This window comes from Triticum dicoccoides, chromosome 5B (genome assembly GCF_002162155.2).
Source record: "Triticum dicoccoides isolate Atlit2015 ecotype Zavitan chromosome 5B, WEW_v2.0, whole genome shotgun sequence".
Classification (NCBI taxonomy): domain Eukaryota; kingdom Viridiplantae; phylum Streptophyta; class Magnoliopsida; order Poales; family Poaceae; genus Triticum; species Triticum dicoccoides.
Window position 1 is genome coordinate 245982941 of NC_041389.1, and position 10988 is coordinate 245993928.

Consider the following 10988-nt stretch of genomic DNA (forward strand, 5'->3'; position numbering starts at 1 on the left):
AGAGAACCTCAGACTCTGAAGATGAGGATTATAGAGCTGAAGAAGATGAGGCTACTTCCAAGAAGGTAGTGCTCAAAAAGGAGTATGGCTCAGCAAAGCATACAAAGCCAGGCATGAAGATTAAAAGGCCTGCAGGAAGACAACCAATGTCCAAAGCCAGAGTCTCAACTCAAATTCCTTTGGAATCTCAATCCAAAGAGCCAGCTGCTGAAGGAAAGAAAAGGAAGGAAAGGGTCAAAAAGACCATGGCCAGAGTTGTTGGTCAACCTTCCATGATGGAAGAGGAAGAAGAGCTTGCTGCACCAGCACCAAAGGCACCAAAGCTTATGGGTGATGCTATTAGATCAGGGGCTGCAACATCTAAGCCCAAGGAAGCACCCAAAGCTGCCCCCAAGGCCAAGTCTGCACCAAAGATGAATACCAGGAGTATTCCAGCTGCTGAGAAGAACAAGGCCCCAGTGCCTGAGGTTGCTGAGGAGGAAGATGAAGAAGGACAAGTTCTGAGGAAGCTCAAGCCCAAGATACCAGACCACAATGATGCCCATCATGTGGCTGAGGACATGAACATCAGAAAAGATTCAGGGTTGAGGCTATGGAGAATGGCAGATCCATATGACACAAGGAGAAGGACTGCTGTTGATTACAGGTTCCATACAAAGGAACAACAGGACTTCTATGAGACAATCTTGTTGGACAAGAAGCCCATAGTTTGTGATATGAGGTGGGTCGACTGGACCTACATGAAGGAAAATGAAGAGCACTATCCTGGGGTGCAAGACAGTTTTGTTGCTTGTGGAGTTGCAGATTTTGTTGGGCAAAAGCTCACCAACTGGAATGATGAACTTATCATGCAATTCTACTCCACAGCACACTTCTATCCAGATGGGAGGATAGTTTGGATGTCTGAAGGTACAAGGTACCAGTCAACTGTTGAGGAGTGGGCAAAACTGATCAATGCCCCAAAGGAAAATGATGATGACCTGGATGTATATGCCAAGAGGAAAATGGGACACAATACCATGGCACACATGTACAAGGAGATCTCAGACAAAGCTCTAGAGACTTTCTCTTTTGGATCAGTCCACTTTCTTCTATCAGGGCTGCCTACAATCAATTGGATCCTAAGGCACACTCTATTGCCTAAGTCAGGTGACCACAACATGATCAGAGGGCATGGAATCAACATGTTGCATTTGTTTGATGTGCCTCAGAAATTCAAAGTCATGAGCCTTATAGTTGAAACCATTAAGAGGACTGCAGCAGATCAGAAGAGGAGTTGTGGATATGCCCCTCAGATTCAGGAGTTGATTAACTCAAAAATGGGCACATGCAAATATCTGTTGGATAGGGAACATTTTCCTCTCTATCCAGACTTTGAGGACAATGAGGTTGTCATGAATGAGAATGATCCATCATCAATTCAAGCTCAAGCGAAGAAGGAGAAGGCAAGGAAGGAGAAGTCTGCCAAGATGCCAACTCAAGAGGAGGCATCTGAGTATTTCTTGAAGAACAAGCAGGAGCAGCTTGGTTACTTGATAGCATCATCTCTAAGGATTGAGAAGGGATTGGCCACCCTCACTCAAAATCAGGAGAGCTTGGAAAGAATCATGGAACAAAAATTCTATGATCTAGATGTCAAAGTAACTGAGATTCAGTCAGTTGTGGAGCAGCTACAGGATGACATGCAGGAGAGAAAGGGCAAGACTACCACTAACGTATTTGCCAGAGTGCCTAGAGCTCAGAGGTCAGCTGCAGTGCCCGTGCCAGACACCAGAGCCACATCATCTGCACCAGCTACAGCTCCTACAGCTCCAGTGTAACCAGCTCCAGCACCAACTCCTCCAGCTCCCTCTACATCAACTGAAGCCTTCATCCAAGGAGCCATCTCTACACCACCACCTGAAGATCAAGCCTGAGGTCGATCTAGCACTATGCATTTTCTATGAACTTTTTGGTAACTTGTTGCCAAAGGGGGAGAAAAATGTATAGATCATAGGCTTCGAGAGAGAGAGTGTTGCTTTTGTTCTCTCTTGCTTTGGTGGTTTAAAACTTGTTTCTTTTGATTGCTTGAGATACTATGCTATTCTTGTGAGACATTGATGATCATGTGTTTGATCATAAGCTACACTTATGCATGCTTGATGATATTATCTTATCTATCCTATGTGATCATTCACTTTGCTTGGTGATGAGTGCATGTATTCAATCTTTATCATTTTGAGCGCTCCACCAAGATGTATGTGACATGGAAGAGTAACCCATGAGCCTAATTCCTTGTGCATTTGCGGTCCAAAGCAAATTTTAAACTATGCACAAATTTAGGGGGAGCTCTTGCTTATCACATACTTCTCAAAGCGACGATGTTTTTCAATCTTATTATCATTTGTTGAAGCTTTGATCTATATGTTGTCATCAATTACCAAAAAGGGGGAGATTGAAAGTGCAACTATCCCTAGGTGGTTTTGGTAATTCATAACAACATATAGGTCATTGAGCTAATGCTATTCCAAGACTATTATTTCAGGAAAGCTCAATGAATGGCATGGCATGGATGATGAAAGTGGATCCCTCAAAATACTAAGGACAAAGGATTGGCTCAAGCTCAAAAGCTCAAGACTCTTCATTTTATATTTTAGTGATCCAAGATCACATTGAGTCTATAGGAAAAGCTAATACTATCAAGGAGGGATGAGGTGTTGCTTAATAAGCCTCTTGCTTCATGTGCTTAGTGATATGCTCCAAAACCCTCAACTACTTTCTCATAATCCACAAATGACCTAAACCTAAAGCCAAAATCGGTCAAACCGATTCTTCCTATCCGGCGCCACCGATTTAAAAAGTCATAGCCACTGCAACAAACCCTAGGCAAATTGGTCCTACCGATGGGGATCTCGGTCTCACCGAGATGGGATTGTAATCTCTCTGTTTCCCTTCGTAACATTTCGGTCTAACCAAAGTGAGCGATCGGTCCCACCGAGATTGCAATGTAAACTCTTTGTTTCCCTTTTGTAACATTTTGGTCGCACCGAAAAGAGCAAATCGGTCCCACCGAGTTTACCTGACCAACTCTCTAGAAAGCTTATTACCAAAATCGGTCTCACCGAGTTTGTGTAATCGGTCTTACCGAGATTACGTTATGCCCTAACCCTAACCGAATCGGTCTCACCGAGTTGCATGTCAGTCCCACCGAAAATCACTAACGGTCACTAGGTTTACTAAATCGGTCCGACCGAGTCTGTTGAATCGGTCCCACCGAGTTTGGTAAATTGTGTGTAATGGTTAGATTTTGTGTGGAGGCTATATATACCCCTCCACCTCCTCTTCATTTGTGGAGAGAGCCATCAGACTAAACCTACACTTCCAACTTACCATTTCTGAGAGAGAACCACCTACTCATGTGTTGAGGCCAAGATATTCCATTCCTATCATATGAATCTTGATCTCTAGCCTTCCCCAAGTTGCTTTCCACTCGAACCCTCTTTCCACCAGATCCAAATCCTATGAGAGAGAGCTGAGTGTTGGGGAGACTATCATTTGAAGCACAAGAGCAAGGAGTTCATCATCAACGCACCATTTTTTACTTCTTGGAGAGTGGTGTCTCCTAGATTGGCTAGGTGTCACTTGGGAGCCTCCGACAAGATTGTGGAGTTGAACCAAGGAGTTTGTAAGGGCAAGGAGATCGCCTACTTCATGAAGATCTACCGCTAGTGAGGCAAGTCCTTCGTGGGCGACGGCCATGGTGGGATAGACAAGGTTGCTTCTTCGTGGACCCTTCGTGGGTGGAGCCCTCCGTGGACTCGCGCAACCGTTACCCTTCGTGGGTTGAAGTCTCCATCAACGTGGATGTATGATAGCACCACCTATCGGAACCACGCCAAAAACATCCGTGTCTCCAATTGCGTTTGAATCCTCCAAACCCTTCCCTTTACTTTCTTGCAAGTTGCATGCTTTAATTTCCGTTGCCCGTATACTCTTTGCATGCTTGCTTGATTTGTGTGATGATTGCTTGACTTGTCCTAAGATAGCTATAATCTGCCAAACTCTAAAATTGGGAAAAGGTTAAGTTTTTCATTGGTCAAGTAGTCTAATCACGCCCCCTCTAGACATACTTCAAGGTCCTACATTAGCTGCCTGCCACCTCTGGCCATACCTCTTGCACATCCTTAAACCCGACAACCATCATCTCCAGGAAACCCAAGTCCTTGGAACAGTTGATGGGATCACCTGCTTCTTTGGCCCTTTGGGTCAAAGGAGCCAATATGCGACTGATCTCCTCGTCGAAGTTCACCCGGTCAGGGTTGCCAGGCTGGGGGCTATCGGACCTGGATGGGGAACGATCAGCGGCAAGCTGCTTGGATAGGGTTGTATCGTCGTTGCAGCAAGTGGAGGCGCCTTCAAATTTGACGCATCCGATTGGAGGCGCACCTTGTCCTCAAGTGGAGGCGCGAAGACAAGAACAGAGAAAAAATGATGATCGAAGACTCAAATCAAAGGTCAAAAGGATAAATTCCCAAGGAAAGGGAGGTTTAGGAAGCAAGTGGCTTACCTGCTAGCTGCTGTTGAGAAGAGATTTCTCCTTCCCCGGCAACATTTACTGCCGAGGGGCGATCAGCGGCCGCCCCTTTAGTGGGGGTGGGGACTTCAAAGCGAGATGACCCCGCGGTTGAAGCCCTTGTAGGTGAATGTTTTCCTTGGACATTGACCAAGAGGTGCGCCGAAGGAACTGCCCCTTGATGGTGTCCTGGACTAGTGGATACTCACCATGTCATCTCCTGATCAGCTTTATCGGGCCGAGGACCCCTGTGGCGGTTCACTATTGGGCCAGTTCGGACAGTCTATGCCGCATACAAGAAGGATTCCACAAGACTTGGCGCCCAAGACAAGGACTCCCCTAAACCCTAGGCCTACGTTGCATATATAAACCGAGGCCAGGCTAGTCAATAGACAATCTCATATTCATTACTACAATCTCATGGTAGATACATGTACTCTGTACTACACCCATATGAAAACAATCAAAAGCAGCATGTAGGGTATTATCTCTTCAAGAGATCCCGAAGCTGGGTAAAACCCCGTGTTTTCATGTTACCATTGCTCCAAGACGCCTAGCTTAGGACCCCTACTATGAGATACGTCGGATATTGAACCGACATTGGTGCTTTCATTGAGAGCCTGCTGGGTGATCGTCGCGGATCGATGGGATGATCAGGTGATATTTTTTCAGTTCGATCTATTCTATATAATTTTGCTTTCCTGCAAAATCGTTGTTGTGTCTGCTATTTGTTTGCAGTCGGATAAGATTGTAAAAATCTCTACAACACCGGCTGTATCCGCCGTCTGGTAATATGTCGGATCTGAACTGCCGGATCATAAAAATCTCAACAGCAGCGGCAGTTACAAGCCGAGGAGACCACGCAGGGCGTACTTCCCATGCAGATTTTTCTAAGTGAAGTTTAGTTAATCCATGGCTGATGGGCTGATCAACAAAAGGACAACGCCTTGGAGAGCTCAACGTGCACAGAGAGTACTAGTACAAATCCACTAGGAGTAGTACGTTGAGGACTCTATGCAAAAATACTATTTGGTCATCATGTGAGGATTGATCGGTCTTCGTGCAAGGCAGTACTAGCCCTGCCTTTTTACCTCGGATTCTTATGCCTCGTCGTCTGAATGAAGAATATCAGGTTTTATTTTTCTAATTACCTGTACTATATGTATTAAATATGCATAGAATATTTTTCTGCTGGTTTGCATGAATTTTACTGTGTAGATTTCTCTGGCGGTTACAATTCGGTCTGTTGATCGCATCAGCGTGGTGGCCCGTCCAGTTTCCAGCCACCCGACTTCCTCCATAGTTCGGTGGACACCATGTTCGCGGCCCGTCCTGTCAGATGAATTCCAACTAGGTCGTGGGGTCACCACATTGGGTAAACGTGGCGCCGGACCAACCTCAGACCTTAGGCCATGTTTCTTTATTTATTCACTTTGCATAAACTACTTATGCGTCATTTTTTTTCAATTATTATTCCTTGCTTGCACTATTTTATGTGTGCGGGTAATCAACTTCGACTGTGTCACATGGTCAACTCTATGGGCCGATGGCGTCGTCCTACCTACATCGATTAAGTTGTGGCGTCGCCTTAGTGCGCGTCCTTGTGCCAGCATCTCCGCGGCAACTCTGTCGGGACGACCTTGGCGTTCAGGCCATATCTCTTTAATTATTTACTTTACTTAAATTTATTAAGTACATGCATTTTTTATAAAAATAATATTATTATCTTTGGCTTGCACTATTTTATCTGTCCAGGCAATTGACTTAGACCGGGCTGCACTGTCACCTCGGCGTGCCGACATCCGCACCCTAACCGTGTCATCGCCTTGGCGCACTGCCCTGTGTTGGCAACCCCGCGTCACCGCTTCATCAACCTTCTCGGCCGGAGACTCCGACATCACCCCGCCGACCTGCTTTGTCACCTTGGCTGAACTGAGAGCTTCAACTCTCCACATCGGCCGTGCTGTATCGCCACTTCGGAGTGCCCAGCTCTCCGCTTGGCCACCTCGGGGCCAGCTTGGGGGCTGGAACCTTGTCCTGCATCAAGTTCGGACCGCGTCATCAATGCCGAACACATTAACCAGCTAAGTCGCTTTCATGCTCAAAGTTTTAAATTTTAAATTTTTGTTCGATTTGACCAAGCATTATACTTTTGTGGCAAAAAGTTGCTTGTGAAAAACTTCCTCGTCAATACTTTGTTTGAGACGCACAAATTCAAATACCCCGTTTACTTAGGGGCTTCCTTTATGAAGCCTCTCCTCTTGCATATGATTATACTTGTACGGCTTTGTTCCTTGTTCGTGTATTATGCCACAATATGCACCATGTTGACTTAAGTGTTCCGCAAGCTGGGTTGCCTTGCTCCTGTGTTTACCCCTATGTTCCCGATTGTTCGGCTAGGGAGTAAAGGGAGCACCTCTGCGATTATCATGATCGGGTCATCCGAGCTCGGACCTCAGCCTGGGTGAAGCCGAAAGCTAGCGCTCTTATTGTTTTCAATTATGGTCGGCACACAACGGAACTCATGAGTACAAAAAATCTATTGCACAAGTCTCATAGTAACAATGAGCAACCAAAGAAAGGTATCGGTGGGGGTACTATTTTCTTCGAAGATGCTTCTTACACTTTGTCAGTAATATAGCATAAGTTCCTGAGCACGCTTTGTCTGTTACAGCCTTATGGCCTGATTGCTGTTATCGGAAACACCGTCGATATTCTCGACAGGTGGAGTACATAACACTTTTCGGCCCTTGACCGAAGAGGGAGAAGCCGACGGTCGGTTAAGACACGTTTAAAGTTAGGGTGAACATAGATATGATATTAGTACTTCGGTACATACAATCATTATACATAAAATTCTTTTACCCAAGTCACTTGGGGGCTCTTAAATTTACATGAGCCATTTTATAATAAGTGTTTTCTTCTTAGTCGTTGCAAAGACTTTTTCTATCACCCCGTTTTTCGACGCGAGTGTGTGGTCAATAGCTGAGGAGCCTAACTTCTCTCTCAACACCGCTAGAGTTTAGTTTGCTAAACTGGCCTAACGAGTAGTACTCCACCGTGGGTATAGGAGGTTGAAGCCATAGGCTGGCCCGCTTGAAGTCTTGAGATATGATGTGTCATGTTAAAGCACGACAAAAGCACAATTTTTTTTTCCAATTTTTGGATTGGCACCGAACACTTGGTCTTGTTCGAACGTCAAGTTTTTACTGACGCTTTTTGGTTTTCCAAGCTTATAGCACTTTCAAACTATTTGTGTGTTTCCAGCATAAGTCTCGCAGTGCAACACCAGACACCTTTAGAGATTCGGCAAAAACATTCTCAGATATTGCTATATATGCATCGGTTTCGAATTGTGTCTTTGGTCAATAGTTGGGTTGCCCGGCTCTTGTGCTTGCCTCCTATGTTCCGCTTTGTTCGGCTAGATGTGCAACAGGAGAACCACTGCGATTGTGCTTCCAGCTCGCATGGTTAAGCACCTCGGTGGAGAAAGCCGAAAACTGACTGACACAATAAGCGCAAACTGGTCAGCGATCCGATGACTATGTTAAAATAATGGGCCGTTCATAACATTGGTCGAAGTGCTTACGGCTTGACCTCAGTTGTCGCCGAACACTATCCGGGGACTCGTAGCTAGCTTCCCCGGTCTAAAACTCCTTGACTAAGTGAAAGTTATCAAGCCCGGATATCTGATTGCCTCGTTTTCGCTAACACAACCGCCTTCGGGCACTGAGACGTCGGCTAAGGGTTGTCTTGTTATTGCGGAAACACCCTGGGTAGTATCTACAAAGGGGTAGAAGCCGACTATGGGCCACTTTCAACTAATAAACGGTCGCAATGGAGTCAAAATAAGTATATATCATCGGCGTTTGTATTTCATATACGAGGGTTGCCTTCCGCAATCATCGTTATAAAGCCATAAATATGCATCAATTTGACTTAAGATTTTGGCCAAGCTGGGTTGCCTGGCTCCTGTGCTTACCCATACGTTCCCGATTTTTTGGCGAGGCGGTAAAGGGAGCACCTCTGTGATTGTTACTACTGGGTCATCCGAGTTAGTACCTCAGACTGGGTGACGCCGAAAGCTAGCAATCTTAAAGGATCACATTGGTTGGCAACGACGGAAGTGGAAATTTTGGTTCATTAATACCATAGAGTTCGGGAACTTTCCCCAAACTAAATCCTCAATATTTTCCTCTCACACTGATCAGAGGTGAGGTTTCATGATCATGATAAGCATGATGACCCAAAGAAAGGAACCGATAGTGGGACTCTATTCTTTGGAAGATGTTTCTTACGTTAAAAAGTAATATAACATATCTCTCTGCGTACCTTTGTTTATAAAACCGTATGGCCAGATTGCCTTGTTTGTCGTAAATCTTTGCCCTCATAAAGGCTTTATAAAGTAGGACAAACACTCCTCGGATGCTGGCTGAGGAGGTTGAAGCCGATGGTTGGTCAACAAAGTTTTGCACAATGCGGATCCGAGCATTAATGATGTAAAGTACTTGGATACATAGAATTATTACACATAATTTGTGATTTTACTCTGGATATCGATCCTTAATACGGCCACTCGTGCCCACATTAAGGCTCGGGGGCTACTGGGCTTCATGCTTATCATTTACAAATATTAAAGGGGCACAACGATCCCCTGATCTGGTGTTGCCACCCAAGCAGTGTCTCGGGGGCTACTCCATTGCCTATTCAATGCAGAAAATTCAAAGTGATCAGTGTTCGGCTTGACCGGACTATGCGCAAACGCGTCTTCGGACGACAATTGGTACCATATGGACCTATCCGGCATCAAGCTAGTATATTACAGCGACTTCTCAAAACCTTCTCTCAAGGGCCCATCCGCCAATCACTATCTCCTCTAAAGTGCATCTCGGGTTTTAGACCGATACACAATTTGAGGGCTACTGGCTATATATCTCGACAGAGAATAAATTGCACCAATCAAAAATATTCACAAGAAATCGGCCCGTAGTCGGGGTGGTGCACCACCTCGGAAGCAGTCCGGCATAAAGCCAGGGCGCCAGTGGCTGGCTCCATAGAGGGCATTTCTGGCATTAAGCTCGGCTAAACTCCTTCAACTTTTTTGAGCCAAGGTGATCTATGACACCTCGGACATAGTCCAGCGTTGGAGCTTGGACACAGTTCGGCGTTGGAGCTTGGACATGGTCCGGCGTTGGATCTTGGACACAGTCCAGCGTTGGAGCTCGGGCACAGTCCGGCGTTGGAGCTTGGATACAGTCTGGCGTTGGAGCTCGGATATAGTCCGACGTTAGTGCTTGGCTGCAAAAGATACCTCAAATGCAGTCCGACGTTGGAGCTCGGATGCAAGAGGACACCGCCGCACGGGAACAACTTCAAACCCGAGGCATGGCATAAAACTAACAAGGCATTGATAAAGGTCGAGAACTTAAAGGGGCTCCTTGAATACCCGACGTATAAACTCTTCGGATTCACTTTGGCGATCCTCAAGATCGAAGATGGGAAGATTTGTTGAACCAGTTTTCAAGACCGACGACCGAAGATGAAGAACAGTTTGCAAGAATTGAGGAGCGTCCACCAACTTGAAGACCGGTTCAGGGGGCTACTAACGGTGTCCTGGACTAGTGGATACTCACCATGTCGTCTCCTGATCAGCTGGATCGGGCCGAGGACCCCCATGGCGGTTCACTATTGGGCCAATTCGGACAGCCCATGCTGCATACAAGAAGGATTCCACAAGACTTGTCGCCCAAGACAAGGACTCCTCTGAACCCTAGGCCTACGTTGCATATATAAACCAAGGCCAGGCTAGTCAATAGACAATCTCATATTCATTACTACAATCTCGTGGTAGATACATGTACTCTGTACTACACCCATATGAAAACAATCAAAAGCAGCATGTAGGGTATTATCTCTTCAAGAGAGCCCGAACCTGGGTAAAACCCCATGTTCATGTTACCATCGCTCCAAGACGCCTAGCTTAGGACCCCTACTACGAGATACGCCGGATATTGAACCGACACCCCTCCTTGGTAGACTTCTTCCTCGCGATCTCCTTCCATTTCCTTGTCAGGAGATGAAGGAGAAACATCGGTGTTCTCGCCGGTGATCCAGGTTTGTCCCATGCCCTCGCGAGGGGGGCTGGCATGGGGTTGTGCGTGGTAGCATCCATGGTGTTCCCTGCCAGGCCGACACCCAACGAAGAGCCCAATCCTGCAGTTGTTGGTCTGGCATGTTTAGCCTGGTGCGGAAGGGTCTCTTTGTCCCTGTCAAGATCAACAACACGAGATTAAATGGAGGTCAAATGTGTTGTAGGGTGACACCCTAGAGGGGATCTTTTCACACTTGGAGGGGGGAAAGAGCAAGAACACACAAGAACACAAGGAGGAAATCACTCCAACCAACCACAATCACACATCCACTAGAGTAGCATACA